The sequence below is a fragment of the Bombina bombina genome, chromosome 2 (genome assembly GCF_027579735.1).
Source record: "Bombina bombina isolate aBomBom1 chromosome 2, aBomBom1.pri, whole genome shotgun sequence".
NCBI classification, from domain to species: domain Eukaryota; kingdom Metazoa; phylum Chordata; class Amphibia; order Anura; family Bombinatoridae; genus Bombina; species Bombina bombina.
In genome coordinates, this window is record NC_069500.1 from 1,053,549,652 (window position 1) to 1,053,566,327 (window position 16,676).

The following is a 16,676-nucleotide window of genomic DNA, read 5'->3' on the forward strand; positions in this document are numbered from 1 at the left end:
ATTTAGGGGGGTGTTAGTGTTAGGGTTAGACTTAGCTTTAGGGGTTAATACATTTATTAGAGTAGCGGCGAGGTCCGGTCGGCAGATTAGGGGTTAATACTTGAAGTTAGGTGTCGGTGATGTTAGGGAGGGCAGATTAGGGGTTAATACATTTATTATAGTAGCGGTGAGGTCCGGTCGGCAGATTAGGGGTTAATAATTGTAGGTAGGTAGCGGCGACGTTGGGGACGGCAGATTAGGGGATAATAAATATAACATAGGGTCGGCGGTGTTAGGGGCAGCAGATTAGGGGTACATAGGGATAATGTAGGTTGCGGCGGTGTACGGAGGGGCAGATTAGGGGTTAATAAGTGTAAGATTAGGGGTGTTTAGACTCAGGGTTCATGATAGGGTGTTAGTTGCAGACATAGGAAATGTTTCCCCATAGGAAACAATGGGGCTGCGTTAGGAGCTGAACGCTGCTTTTTTGCAGGTGTTAGATTTTTTTTCAGCTCAAACGGCCCCATTGTTTCCTATGGGGGAATCGTGCACGAGCACGTTTTTGAAGCTGGCCGCATCCGTAAGCACCACTGGTATTGAGAGTTGCAGTGGCGGTAAATTATGCTCTACGCTCCCTTTTTGGAGCCAAACGCAGCCCTTCTGTGAGATCTAAATACCAGCGGTATTTAAAAGGTGCGGGGGAAAAAAAGCATGCGTAGCTAAAGCACCCCTTTGGCCGCAGAACTCTAAATCTAGCGGATAGATTTTAAGAATAATACATGAGGAATACTTCTTATTATTGGAGGAAATGTGATAATAAAATAGAATGTGTTAGAAAAGAGGATCTTAATTATCATGTACCTAATCTTCCAAAAATTCAAAAGAAAAGTTTTTTATTTTATAAGAAATTAAAATATGTGCTTAGAACAGAGTTGCCTGCTGTTTAGAGGAAGGTGGCCAGGTCAATATCTTTATTAAGACCATATGGTACTCGAGTGTTCAAGCAATGTATCCAATAGGTCTTCCTTCCTCTTCATTGCAAGAGTCTCTCTTTGCCTCAACTGGAAGGAATGTGTTCAATGGCTTTGATGGAGAGAAACAGAAACACAGAAAGAACTCCATATCGCCATTATGGACCAAAAAAAAATCAGCATACCTATCAAAAACATCGACAATCTAATGGTCAATGCGAGTTGAAAAGAAATCACCCCATTCACTATCAACATAGAGACCACATTACTCCACTATATAGAGGAAACTACAACGATCACACCCCAACAAACAATTTTGCAGAGGATACTCCCAAGTGGAGAAGAAAAAGCAATCAAAATATAAGAGTAATTACTAACGATTCTAACCAGCAAAAATATTTTTTAGAGGAAAGACAAAGAAAAGAATCACCTCAAATAAAGTAGGAAACACATCCAACCCCAAGACCTCAAAAACACGGATGGGATTACGTAGAAGAGGATGCAGAGGAGGAAAATATGTACACAGAAAGAAAAAAGCTAAATTAGAATCAATAGAAGAAAAAAATGTTGATAAAAAGAAGGGTTAATCAAGATCTTCAATCTGTCAAACAGACCACTAGAGTTTTTTATTTTATAAGAAATTCAAATATTTGCTAAGAACAGAGTTGTCGGCTGTTTAGAGGAAGGTGGCCAGGTCAATATCTTTATTAAGACCATATGGTACTCGAGTGATCAAGCAATGTATCCAACAGGTCTCCCTTCTTCTTAATTGTAAGAGTCTCTCTTTGCCCTAACTAGAAGGAATGTGTTCAATTGCTTTGATGGAGAGTCCTTTTGGGTCTTTGTTATGGTGTTCCTGAAAGTGAATGCTTAAACCATACTCAGATGTTTCTCTTTCTATATTCTTTACATGTTCAAGGAGTCTGTTTTTTAAAGGTGCGTTTAGTTCTTGCAATGTAGATTTCTTTGCAGTTAGATTCAATTTGATAAACTACATTATCCGATTTGCAATTCATGAAGCTTGTTATCAGAATTTGATCTTTACCATTATTTACAATCCATTTGTTATCTGTTTTGTTTTTGCTGGTGTGTTTGCAGCATTCACAATTTTTTCTGTTGCATTTAAAAAAGCTTTTTCTGGATTTAATGTGTTTACTATCGCCTTACTTTGTGTCTTTAATTTTGTTAGGGCTAGGATATTCTTAAGATCCATATTTTTTCTATAAGTTACGGTTGGTCTGCTTGGTAATTCTTCTGCAAGTAGTGGATCATTCTTTAGTATATGCCAGTGCTTCTTTAAAAAAAATTCAATTTGAAGTGCTGCATAGTAGCAGATAGTAACAAAATGTGGACCGTTGTGGTTGTTTTTCTTGGTCTTTGTTTTTCGTTTCCCCTCCACCAGTGTTTTTCTATGAAGTTCTTTAAATCTTTTTTAAAAAAAAATTAGAGAATAGGCTGCTGTTTCAAAGTCTTCTTTCTTGGTACAGTTTCATTTTAACCTTTGAAATTGTCCAAATGGTATGTTTTTAATCATTGCTGATGGTGTCCACAATTCTCATTTAGATATCCTTTTGTAAATAGTTTTGTATTTATCTTGTTGTTGTCTATATATATAGTTATATATAGATATATCTAGAAAGTTGATTTTTTCCTTATTCCATTCCTTAGTAAAGGTTAGATTAAATTAATTTTTGTTTAGCCATTCCACAAAATCATTAAAAATATTTGCTTCCCCTTTCCAAATTATTAAGATATCATCTATAAATCTTTACCAGTTTTTTATATATAGTGAGAATGGGTTTTCATTCCAGATTCTTACATTTTCAAAGTGTCCCATTTATAGATTTGCAAAGTTCAGGGGGGAATTTAGTGCCCATAGCAGTACCCATTTGTTGTATAAATATTTTTTTCTCAAAAGTGAAGTAATTCTTAGATAAAATGAACTCAATAGCTTCACCAATAAAGTTAGTTTGATCCTCATTCAGACTGTTTTTCAGTGTGCTCTTTATAACCGCAACTCCTTTTTTATGAGGAATTGAAGTATACAGAGCTGAGACATCAAGTGTTGCGAATAAGAGATCATCTTCCCATTTGATCTCTTCTAGTTTGGATAGGAGATGAGGAGTGTCTTTTATGTGCTATTTGAGTATTGGTACCAGTGGTTGCAAGAAATAATCCACGTATTGGGAGATGTTACAGGTCAAATTATTTATCCCTGAGATGATTGGCCTCCCAGGAGGGTATTTTTTAACCTTGTGGATCTTGGGGATATAATAAAAGTTAGCTAGTTTAGGTGTATTATTCTTGAGAAAGTTATGTTCTTCATTCATCAGCACTTTATTTCTTAGGGCTTGGTTTATCAGATATGCATATTCATTGGAAAATTGTTCTGTCAGATCACTTTTCAACATATGTGGTCTGGTCTCCCAAAATTTTGGTTGCTTCCACAAGATAATCTTCTCTTTCTTGTATTAAAACTGCTCCCCCTTTATCTGCTTCATGAAAGATTTTATTAGTGTGCGGTGCTAACGTGCAGTTTTTTCTCACTGCTCACTTACCTGCAGTGCTGGTATTACAGGTTTTTACAAACCCGGCGTTAAAAGGCAAGAAGTGAGCGTAGAGCAAAATTGTGCTCCATACCGCACTCCAATACCAGCGCTGCTTAAGTCAGTGGTGAGCTGGTTATACGTGCTTGTGCAATATTTCCCCATAGACATCAATGGGGAGAGCCGGCTGAGAAAAAGTCTAACACCTGCCAAAAAGCAGCGTAAAACTCAGTAACGCAGCCCCATTGATTCCTATGGGGAAACACATTTTATGTTTACACCTAACACCCTAACATTAACCCCTAAACACCCCTAATCTTACACTTATTCACACCTAATCTGCCGCTACGGACACCGCCGACACCTACATTATACTTATTAACCCCAATCTGCTGCCCTCCAACATCGCCAACACCTACATTATATTTATTAACCCCTAATCTCCCGCCCCCAATGTCGCTGCAACCTACCTACACTTATTAACCCCTAATCTGCCACCCACAATGTCACTGCCACTATATTAAATGTATTAACCCCTAAATCTAAGTCTAACCCTAACCCTAACACCCCCTAACTTAAATATAATTTAAATAAATCTAAATAAAATTCCTATCATTACCTAAATTATTCCTATTTAAAACTAAATACTTACCTGTAAAATAAACCCTAAGCTAGCTACAATATAACTAATAATTACATTGTAGCTAGCCTAGGGTTTATTTTTATTTTACAGGCAAGTTTGTATTTATTTTAACTAGGTAGAATAGTTACTAAATAGTTATTAACTATTTAATAACTACCTAGCTAAAATAAATACAAATTGACCTGTAAAATAAAACCTAACCTAAGTTACAATAACACCTAACACTACACTATAATTAAATAAATTCCCTACATTAAATACAATTAAATAAATTAAATTAAATTAGCTAAATCACAAAAAAACACTAAATAACAGAAAATAAAAAACAAATTACAAGATATTTAAACTAATTACACCAAATCAAATAGCCCTATCAAAATAAAAAAGCCCTCCCTAAATAAAAAAAAAACCCTAGCCTAAACTAAACTACTAATAGCACTTAAAAGGGCCTTTTGCAGTGCATTGCCCCAAAGAAAGCAGCTCTTTTACCTGAAAAAAAAATACACACAACCCCCAACAGTAAAACCCACCACCCACACAACCATCCCCCCAAATAAAAGCCTAACTAAAAAACCTAATCTCCCCATTGCCCTGAAAAGGGCATTTGGATGGGCATTGCCCTTAAAAGGATATTTAGCTCTATTGCTGCCCAAAGCCCTAACCTAAAAAATAAACCCACCCAATACACCCTTAAAAAATCCTAACACTAACCCCCGAAGATTCACTTACCGGGAGAAGTCTTCATCTAAGTGGTAAGATGTCCTCAACGAAGCCGGCAGAAGGGGTCCTCCAGATGGGCAGAAGTGGTTCTCCATACGGGCAGAAGTCTTCATCCAGACGGCATCTTCTATCTTCATCCTTCCGACGCGGAGCAGCTCCATCTTCAAGACATCCAGCGCGGAGCATCCTCTTCAATCGACGGCTTCTTCGGAATGAATGTTTCTTTAAGTGACGTCATCCAAGATGGCGTCCCTTAGATTCCGATTGACTGATAGAATTCTATCAGCCAATCGGAATTACGGTAGACAAAATCATATTGGCTGATGCAATCAGCTAATAGGATTGAACTCACATTCTATTGGCTGATTGCCAGCTCAATCCTATTGGCTGATTGCATCAGCCAAAAGGATTTTGTCTACCTTAATTCTGATAGGCTGATAGAATTCTATCAGCCAATCAGAATCTAAGGGACGCCATCTTGGATGACGTCACTTAAAGAGATATTCATTACGAAGAAGACGTTGATTGAAGAGGATGCTCCGCGCCGGATGTCTTGAAGATGGAGCCGCTCTGCGTTGGAAGGATGAAGATAGAAGATGCAGTCTGGATGAAGACTTCTGCCCGTCTGGAGGACCATTTCTGCCCATCTGGAGGACCACTTCTGCTGGCTTCGTTGAGGACATCTTGCCGCTTGGATGAAGACTTCTCCCAGTAAGTGAATCTTCAGGGGGTTAGTGTTAGGATTTTTTTAAGGGTATATTGGTTGGGTTTTATTTTTAGGTTAGGGCTTTGGGCAGCAATAAAGCTAAATGCCCTTTTAAGGGCAATGCCCATCCAAATGCTCTTTTCAGGGCAATGGGGAGCTTTGGGTTTTTAAGTTAGGGTTTTATTTGGGGGGTTGGTTGTGTGGGTGGTGGGTTTTACTGTTAGTTGGTTGTTTGTATTTTTTTTTACAGGTAAAAGAGCTGATTTCTTTGGGGCAATGCCCCACAAAAGGCCCTTTTAAGGGCTATTGGTAGTTTAGTTTAGGCTAGGGTTTTTTTTATTTTTGGGGGGGCTTTTTTTATTTTGATAGGGCTATTAGATTAGGTGTAATTAGTTTAAAGATCTTGTAATTTGTTTTTATTTTCTGTGATTTAGTGTTTGCTTTTTTTGTGATTTAGCTAATTTAATTTAATTTAGTGTAGTGTTAGGTGTTATTGTAACTTAGGTTAGGTTTTATTTTACAGGTCAATTTGTATTTATTTTAGCTATGTAGTTATTAAATAGTTAATAACTATTTATTAACTATTCTACCTAGTTAAAATAAATAGAAACTTGCCTGTAAAATAAAAATAAACCCTAAGCTAGATACAATGTAACTATTAGTTATATTGTAGCTAGTTTAGGGTTTATTTTCCATGTAAGTATTTAGTTTTAAATAGGAATAATTTAGTTAATGATAGGAATTTTCTTTAGATTTATTTAAATTATATTTAAGTTAGGGGGTGTTAGGGTTAGGGTTAGACTTATGTTTAGGAGTAAATAAATTTAGAATAGTGGCGGCGACTTTGGGGGCGGCAGATTAGGGGTTAATAAGTGTAGGTAGGTTGCAGCAACATTGGGGGAGGGAGATTAGGGGTTACTAAATATAATATAGGTGTTGGCGATGTTGGGGGCAGCAGATTAGGGGTTAATAAGTATAATGTAGGTGGTGGCGATGTTAGGGGCGCAGATTAGGGGCTAATAATATTTAACTAGTGTTTGCAAGGCGGGAGTGTGGCGGTTTAGGGGTTAATATGTTTACTATAGTGGTGGCGATGTCCGGAACGGCAGATTAGGGGTTAATAATTTTATTATAGTGTTTGTGATACGGGAGGGCCTCGGTTTAGGGGTTAATTGGTAGTTTATGGGTGTTAGTGTACTTTTTAGCACTTTAGTTATGAGTTTTATTCTACAGCATTGTAGTGTAAAACTCATAACTATTAACTTTAAAATGCGTTACGAATCTTGTCGGTAGAGGCTGTACCACTCTTTTTTTGGCCTCCCAGGACAAACTCGCAATACCAGTGCTATGGAAGTCCCATAGAAAAAAGGCTTTATGAACTTTATGTAAGTAGGTTTGCGGTAAGGCCAAAAAAGTGTGCGGTATACCTTATCCTGCAAGACTCGTAATAGCAGCGGGCGTAAAAAAAGCAACGTTAGGACCTGTTAATGATGCTTTTTTACCTTACCGCAAAACTCGAAATTTAGGCATTAGATTTTTAAGTGCTTGTTTCTCTCTCTTGCTGAGATTCATGTTTTTCATTTTAAAAGAATTGCACATATTGTCCAGTACCAGGTCCTCAAACAAGTTTATGTATTTGGCCTTTGAATGAGAAGGATAAAAAATTTACTTTGGCTTAAAAAATACTGTGTGACATTCCTATGATATGACTTGAGATTTTTGTTTCAATTCTTGTAAGGCCCCAATTGTTTCTTGATCACCTTGTGTTAGTGTAATTCCTATATCATTTCCAGTAATTGTAGAATCTTCTGATGGTGTTTCCAATTAAGTTTTTCCTCTTTTCGTTATGTTGCGGGGGTTCTTTGCAAAATGTCTCTGTAATGTTATCTTGCGAATAAATTTGTTTGTATCAATGAAGAGATTAAATGGATTTGGACCTTTGTTAGGTGCAAATGAGAGGTCCTTTTTTAAGATACTTTTTATCAACAATTTTTTCTTCAATTGATTCGAATTTGGCTTTTTTCTTTCTGTGTACATATTTTCCTCCTCTGCGTCCTCTTATACGTAATCCCATCCGTGTTTTTGAGGTCTTGGGGTTGGATGTTTTTCCTACTTTATTTGAGGTGATTCTTTTCTTTGTCTTTCCTCTAAAAAATATTTTTGCTGGTTAGAATTGTTAGTAATTACTCTTATATATTGATTGCTTTTTCTTCTCCACTTGGGAGTATCCTCTGCGAAATTGCTTGTTGGGGTGTGATCATTGTAGTTTCCTCTATATAGTGGAGTAATGTGGTCTCTATGTTGATAGTGAATGGGTTGATTTCTTTTCAACTCGTATTGACCATTAGATTGTTGTTGATAGGTATGCTGATTTTTTTTGGTCCATAATGGCGATATGGAGTTCTTTCTGTGTTTCTGTTTCTCTCCATCAAAGCCATTGAACACATTCCTTCCAGTTGAGGCAAAGAGAGACTCTTACAATGAAGAGGAAGGAAGACCTATTGGATACATTGCTTGAACACTCGAGTACCATATGGTCTTTATAAAGATATTGACCTGGCCACCTTCCTCTAAACAGCCAGCAACTCCGTTCTAAGCACATATTTTAATTTCTTATAAAATAAAAAACTTTTCTTTTGTATTTTTGGAAGATTAGGTACATGATTATTAAGATCCTCTTTTCTAACCCATTATATTTTATTATCAAATCTCCTCCAATAATAAGAAGTATTCCTCATTTATTATTCTTAAAATCTATATTAACACAGCATATGAGTTGTTTTTAAATTAACACTCTCTCCAAGTTTTTTAAAATAATTGCAAATTATAATTTTTAATATACATGTAAATTGTGTTCCAGTCGTGTTTATGATCCTTACCACTTGGATTTTTACACTTGAATTGTAATCTCTGCACCCTGAAGACAATGTGCTCGATTTATCAAGTCCTATACCTCTCTGTGACTGCAGGTTCTCACAAGAGAACCTGCAGTGAAAATTTATCAAGCAGCAGTCATCAGACCGCTGCTTCCTTCTCCATCTCTTAGGTGGAGAATTTCAATCTCCCCGGTCTTATCCGACCGAGGAGATTGACAGCTCCTGTCCGTGCATGGTTGGCTGTGCGTGGGCAGGGGGTGGCATTGCACGCAAGCACAAAATAGCACTTATGTGCAAAGTTAAATTCCGCCAGGGGAATTCTGTCTGCCAGAGGCGAGTTGCGGCAGACAGGGGAGCATATGTATGCCCCTGTCTGCCGTAGTTTGATAAATCGAGCCCTATGTTACTAAGTGTAAATCACCTGCTAAGTTTCAGTATTTTTGTTCTTGTGTGAGGATGCATATAGAAATAAATATTATGTAAGGTAAAATGTTTGTGTCTGAGAATGTGTTGTAAATATTTTGATTGATAATTGTAAAACTAGTTACCATGAGATATCTCCTGATATGTGTCATTTTTTATTATAATTCTTTATCGCTCTGCTTGCATGTTTTGACTAATTGTTGCAATATGAAAGGTTAAACATCTGTTTTCTCTAAGTCATTGTGATAAGTTATAAGCGTTATAAAAATAAACAAACAAAAATACAAGTTTTAAAGTACTTAAAATGCATGCCGTGGGAAATTTATAAACTGCAGATTTCTATGCATAAACATGTTTTGATTTGAGGCTTAAAACTGAATATAAATATAACAATAAAATCGCAAGCATAAAAAGAAAAAATGATTATGTTATTAAGCAAATATGAAATGTTTACATTGTGCTATACATATGTAGATCCATTTTTTTGTTTGAGGGAGGGGATATATGTATAACGTGTAAATGTGCTTGTTTTAATATAAATATAATTTAAGATCAGATCACATTTCAGGTCACAATATTCAAAGAATATGGATAACTCTAAATATAATTCTAAAGGGTCCATCACCTCTGTCTGTATCAGCATTTGTTAATGGAATGGTTCTTGAAGTACTTGGAAAAATGTTTTTTATTGATGAACTACATAAATTAACTACATAATGAAACAATATATTAAATCAAATTAGGAGTAATACATTTTAAAAATAGGAAGAAATACAGCAATTTAATTGTTTATAATGTTGCCATATTCTGATTTTCTTACCCTAATATTTTTAAAAAAGGGGAAAAAGAAACAGTCTGTTCTCAGGCTTTTTGCAAGGGGGTTCATTTCACACGCCCAATATCTATTATTTATAAAATAACCAACTAATGATGTCTATTACCTAATGTGTTTGAATGTACTTGTTTCCTCTTTAACCTGTACATTCAATGCTTTATATGTCTGCAAATAATTTCATATAATTTTGTGTAATTTAAAAAAAAAATATATATATATAAAAATACATCCAAACATTTAATTATAATTAGAGATCAGCATTATAGCAATGATATTTTAGATGGTATACAGGTTTCATCATTTTAAAATGTGATTTAACCAATATTTTTGGCTTTTTTATTTTATCTATTAACATTTGAACTGATCTTTGGAAAAACTAAATTTATGATTACCTGATCAGTGCTTTTCTTTCATGATGGCTAGTCCACGAGACATCACATGTGTTATAACACTGCAGTCCACTAGGAAGAGGCAAAAACACTCTTACATTCCAGAGCTTTATTCCCTCTCACTTTCTTATCATACCTCAGTCATACTTATGACCAAGTACATTGAGGGAAATAGAATGTTGCAAAGCAAGTATTGCCGCCAACTGTGTAAAGAAAGGGCGTTGCTTGTGAAACTCATCAACATGAAATAATATATCAAGTAAGCATAAATTTTGTTTTCTTTCAAAAGATGATGAAAGGTTATGAAACATCACACGTGGGATCTTATATTCAAGCAGTGACATCTATGAGCCCATAATGAAATAGGGTGGGACAACAGTTAAAGTGATAGTAAATAATAAAGTTTTATAAATGTACCAGAGGAAATATTATCATACTAACAAATATACCGCTATTTAAAAAATTTAACATTTTGACATTATAATTTTTTTTTTTAATTTAGAGATCAGTCCCACCCACTCTCTAGATAGTCGTTTTGTGTGCTCAATAATAAATGTAATGAATGCATCTGGCAAATAAACTGATTTGGTGTCATTCAGATAAAAAACAGTATGAGGGGAACAGGCATCAGAATAATAAGTAAGTTTAAAAAAAAAATTGAAATACTGATAAGCATTGCAAAAATATAAAACATTTTTTATAATATTTCACAATTCATTCTTTAAAATATGATAAGCAAATCTGCTAACTTTAGTATCGATATAAGGTGGCGCAAATCCATGCAGTTCTGTCTTTAGTGGTGTGAATGGAGATATTCTCCCAGTGTGTATATAAAGAATGTAGACTAGTATTTTATAAATCTAATAAATAATTTATTCCTTAAGATATATACCTAGACATAGACAAATCTCATAATGGACATCTGTATAATAAACAGTAAATAAAAATAAAATTAATAATGCTAAACACCGGTATTGCTACTCTTAAGCCAATAAAAACAATAATAAAAAATGCAATTGCACAAAAAGTCAGGCATATGAATAAAACATCTAATGTATAATAATAATAATATTATTGCTATTCTTCTAAACAGAAGTGAGTGCAGTCACAAGATGGGCTGATAGTTGAAATTTGCACAGAAATGTCTGTTTTCTTCTCAACAGAAATATGTGCAGTTTAAGATAAACTTAATATTTAAAAATTTGCACAGATATGTCCGCTTTCTTGTGTGTCTGTGCTATGGCAAACAGGGGTTAATTGCTTCCCATCGGTTAAGTCTCAGAAAAAACACACATGTGGCAATATACTATTTCTATTGCGACTCTTTAAACGGCAACTATTTGCCTTGCTATTCACACTATTGTGCAATATTGTATCGTTAGCTCAGCGTCTCTAGTTGCATTACTCTTAAGCAATAAGTTTTAAATAGTTACATACGGTTTTCAGTTGAATGTATGAGTTCCTTCTGTAGAACAGTGCACTGTTGACGATCTCCTTCTGTAGTACAAAAAAGCCGGTGGAGTGCTGTATCTCTTAGCCTCTGTTTACCAGCTGTACTGATGATTGTGTCTCCGTAGATTGTCGGTTCCCCAATAACGGAACTAACTTTTGACTCCGTGAGCTCTGATCCAGAAACGGCTTACGTCTTGGTGAGTTGTTTAACTCGGACTCTGTATTTTTTTCACCGGTCTTCTCACTGGTTTCCCAGCTGACAATGGACTCCTCTAGGAGCTTGATCTTGAGAAAGGCGCAATGCTGAAACTCGTAGAAACCTGATCATTTGAACATTGAGAGAGTGAGCAGTGAGCTAAACAACCAAACAACCAAGCTCCAGAGGAGTCCATTGTCGGCTGGGAAACCAGTGAGAAGACCGGTGAAAGAAATACTGAGTCCGATAATTATTTGTGCATGATGCAGGGCCAGCCTTTCCCTCCCTCTCACTGCCTTGCTGTGTCTGTGAGCCAATCACAGACTGTGTCTGTGAGCCAATCACAGAAAAGCAAATCCTCTTGATTATGCCTTTTGATACCTGTAGGTGTCTGTTTGGTGTGATTGCACAGCTAACATGGTTGTATTAATATATAGTGATGTCCAGAACTGTTGGTTCACAGCGAACATAGCTTGTTTGTGTTCGCGTTTGTGGGCGAACACATGGCGATGTTCGATCCGCCCCTATGTGTCATTATTGTGGAAACTTTGACCCTTTATGTCACAGCCGCCTGACACATTAGAGCCAATCAACATCAGACACTCCCTCACAGACACTCCCAGCTACTCGGAATCCGCCATTTTAGACTCATAACGACCTTGCTTTTTTAATGAGAGGACGTGTTGTGTTTTTGCTCCTGACATTAATAGGAAAAACATAGCTAGGCTAGTGTATTTACAGTCCAAAAAGACTCCACTCATCTCTGCTGCAAGCACAGCACCCCAAGAAACCCTTTTTAGGTGCCGTTTTTTTTTTTTTTTTTCGTTTTTTTTTTTATTAGCAGTTGCCTGGCTTTCAGCTGTGTGTTTAAGGCTCACAGCATATGCTGTGACTACTGCCACCACTGATATCTCCCTAACAACATTAGTTTAAATTTAACTAACCCAAAAATATAATTATTTTTCTAGTGTAATTTTTTTTCATTTTCTATTAGGCCAGTGTCACACAGCATATACTCTGGTTCATTGCTCTGTGCCAGCCAGCAGCCACCAGTGTTAATATCCGTTTATAACATTATTTTAAATTTAAAAAAAAAAAAATATTTTGCTAGTGTAATCTAATTACATTTACTATCATGCCTGTGTCTGTCAGGATCACTCAGCATTAATATACCTCTTTTTTTCAGTCTTTTGGTTAATTGCTCTTTGCAAGGCAGCCACCCAGCACTCATATCTATTTTTCTTTCACCTTAATTATAAAAAAAAAAAAAAAAAAGTTTAAATTTGTTTGCTAGTGTAATCTAATATAATTTTCTATCCGGCCTGTGTGTTTTGCTGACATAGAGAGCCTACTGTGTTTACTTGCTGCCCTCCCTAGTCTATGAGCCACGACTCATATGTGTTTAACCTTTTTTTAATTTCCCCCCAAAAAATAATTTCAATCATTTTTCTAGTGTAATCTAATAGTATTTTCTATCAGGCGTGTGTGTATCCGACATACAGAGCCTACTGTTTTTAATAGCTGCCCTTCCAAGGCTATCAGCCATGACTTATATGTATGTGCTTAACCTTTTTCTTAAAATTTCCAAAAAAAAGTCTTTAAATCATTATGCTAGTGTAATCTAATTGTATTTTCTATCAGGCCTGTGTCTAACTGTCTATCTGACTTACACAGCATACTGTTGTTATAATTGCTGCCCTACGTAGCAGCCAGCCAGTGCGACCACTCATAGAGTCATATGTGCATTGCACTTCTTAACATAATTTTAATATTAAAATCTAAAATTTTCAAATATTTTGCTAGTGTAATGTAACTTAATTTTCTATCAGTCCTGTGTTTTTGTCACTTACACAGCATACTGTGTTAAATTGCTGCCCTACCTACCATCCACGACTCATATCTGCCAGCCTGTCTGCCAGGCCCAAGTAGCCAATTAGTGGCACCAATCACAATTCTTGTAACAGTAATAAAAAAAAAATCATAATTTTTTGGACTGCAAATATTCAGTCTCCTAATGCCATTGAATTTCATTTACCTCCTGCCTGCCACTGCCAGCCTTTTGTGCCAGGCCGTCTAGCCAACTATTTACACCAATCATAATTGTTGTCACAGTCAGACAGTATAGTTATTAATTTAAATAAAAAATTTTTTTAGTGTTGATCTTAATCCTCAGTTTGCTCGTGCCTTTGAATTGCACTTTTCTACAGCCTTCCAAGCCTGTGTGCCAGGCCTACTTAAAAAATATTTACACCAATCATATTTGTTGTGACAGTATTCTAATAATTAAAAATTAAAATTTTTGGTAATAGTTGCTGTGATTTGAATCCTCAGTTTGCTGGTGCCATTGAATAGCACTTTCCTCCTGCCTTGCAGCCTGCTGTGAGCCAGGCCCACCTAGCCAATTGTTGTCAGCAATCATATTTCTGTTAACAGTATTTCAAAAATTGTCAATCATCACTGTTTAGACTGTCAGTAATCAGTCTCCTAGTTTCCTTGAATTGCATCTACCTCCTGCCTGCCATCCTTTTGTGCCAGGCCGTCTTGCCAACTATTTACACCAATCCTAATTTTTTGTCACAGTATAGTTACTAATTACAATTAAAAAAATCTTTATTGTTGATGATCTTAATCCTCAGTTTGCTCGTGCCTTTGAATTGCACTTTTCTACAGCCTTCCAAGCCTGTGTGCCAGGCCTACTTAAAAAATATTTACACCAATCATATTTGTTGTGACAGTATTCTAATAATTAAAAATTAAAATTTTTGGTAATAGTTGCTGTGATTTGAATCCTCAGTTTGCTGGTGCCATTGAATAGCACTTTCCTCCTGCCTTGCAGCCTGCTGTGAGCCAGGCCCACCTAGCCAATTGTTGTCAGCAATCATATTTCTGTTAACAGTGTTGCAAAAATTGTCAATCATCACTGTTTAGACTGTCAGTAATCAGTCTCCTAGTGTCCTTGAATTGCATCTACCTCCTGCCTGCCATCCTTTTGTGCCAGGCCGTCTTGCCAACTATTTACACCAATCCTAATTTTTTGTCACAGTATAGTTACTAATTAAAATTAAAAAAATCTTTATTGTTGATTATCTTAATCCTCAGTTTGCTCATGCCTTTGAATTGCACTTTTCTACAGCCTTCCAAGCCTGTGTGCCAGGCCTACTTAAAAAATATTTACACCAATCATATTTGTTGTGACAGTATTCTAATAATTAAAAATTAAAATTTTTGGTAATAGTTGCTGTGATTTGAATCCTCAGTTTGCTGGTGCCATTGAATAGCACTTTCCTCCTGCCTTGCAGCCTGCTGTGAGCCAGGCCCACCTAGCCAATTGTTGTCAGCAATCATATTTCTGTTAACAGTATTGCAAAAATTGTCAATCATCACTGTTTAGACTGTCAGTAATCAGTCTCCTAGTGTCCTTGAATTGCATCTACCTCCTGCCTGCCCTCCTTTTGTGCCAGGCCGTCTTGCCAACTATTTACACCAATCCTAATTTTTTGTCACAGTATAGTTACTAATTAAAATTAAAAAAATCTTGATTGTTGATGATCTTAATCATCAGTTTGCTCGTGCCTTTGAATTGCACTTTTCTACAGCCTTCCAAGCCTGTGTGCCAGGCTTACTTAAAAAATATTTACACCAATCATATTTGTTGTGACAGTATTCTAATAATTAAAAATTAACATTTTTGGTAATAGTTGCTGTGATTTGAATCCTCAGTTTGCTGGTGCCATTGAATAGCACTTTCCTCCTGCCTTGCAGCCTGCTGTGAGCCAGGCCCACCTAGCCAATTGTTGTCAGCAATCATATTTCTGTTAACAGTATTGCAAAAATTGTCAATCATCACTGTTTAGACTGTCAGTAATCAGTCTCCTAGTTTCCTTGAATTGCATCTACCTCATGCCTGCAATCCATTTGTGCCAGGCCGTCTTGCCAACTATTTACACCAATCCTAATTTTTTGTCACAGTATAGTTACTAATTACAATTAAAAAAATCTTTATTGTTGATGATCTTAATCCTCAGTTTGCTCGTGCCTTTGAATTGCACTTTTCTACAGCCTTCCAAGCCTGTGTGCCAGGCCTACTTAAAAAATATTTGCACCAATCATATTTGTTGTGACAATATTCTAATAATTAAAAATTAAATTTTTTGGTAATAGTTGCTGTGATTTGAATCCTCAGTTTGCTGGTGCCATTGAATAGCACTTTCCTCCTGCCTTGCAGCCTGCTGTGAGCCAGGCCCACCTAGCCAATTGTTGTCAGTAATCATATTTCTGTTAACAGTATTGCAAAAATTGTCAATCATCACTGTTTAGACTGTCAGTAATCAGTCTCCTAGTGTCCTTGAATTGCATCTACCTCCTGCCTGCCATCCTTTTGTGCCAGGCCGTCTTGCCAACTATTTACACCAATCCTAATTTTTTGTCACAGTATAGTTACTAATTAAAATTAAAAAAATCTTGATTGTTGATGATCTTAATCCTCAGTTTGCTCGTGCCTTTGAATTGCACTTTTCTACAGCCTTCCAAGCCTGTGTGCCAGGCCTACTTAAAAAATATTTACACCAACCATATTTGTTGTGACAGTATTCTAATAATTAAAAATTTATATTTTTGGTAATAGTTGCTGTGATTTGAATCCTCATTTTGCTGGTGCCATTGAATAGCACTTTCCTCCTGCCTTGCAGCCTGCTGTGAGCCAGGCCCACCTAGCCAATTGTTGTCAGCAATCATATTTCTGTTAACAGTATTGCAAAAATTGTCAATCATCACTGTTTAGACTGTCAGTAATCAGTCTCCTAGTTTCCTTGAATTGCATCTACCTCCTGTCTGCCATCCATTTGTGCCAGGCCATCTTGCCAACTATTTACACCAATCCTCATTTTTTGTCACAGTATAGTTACTAATTACAATTAAAAAAATCTTTATTGTTGATGATC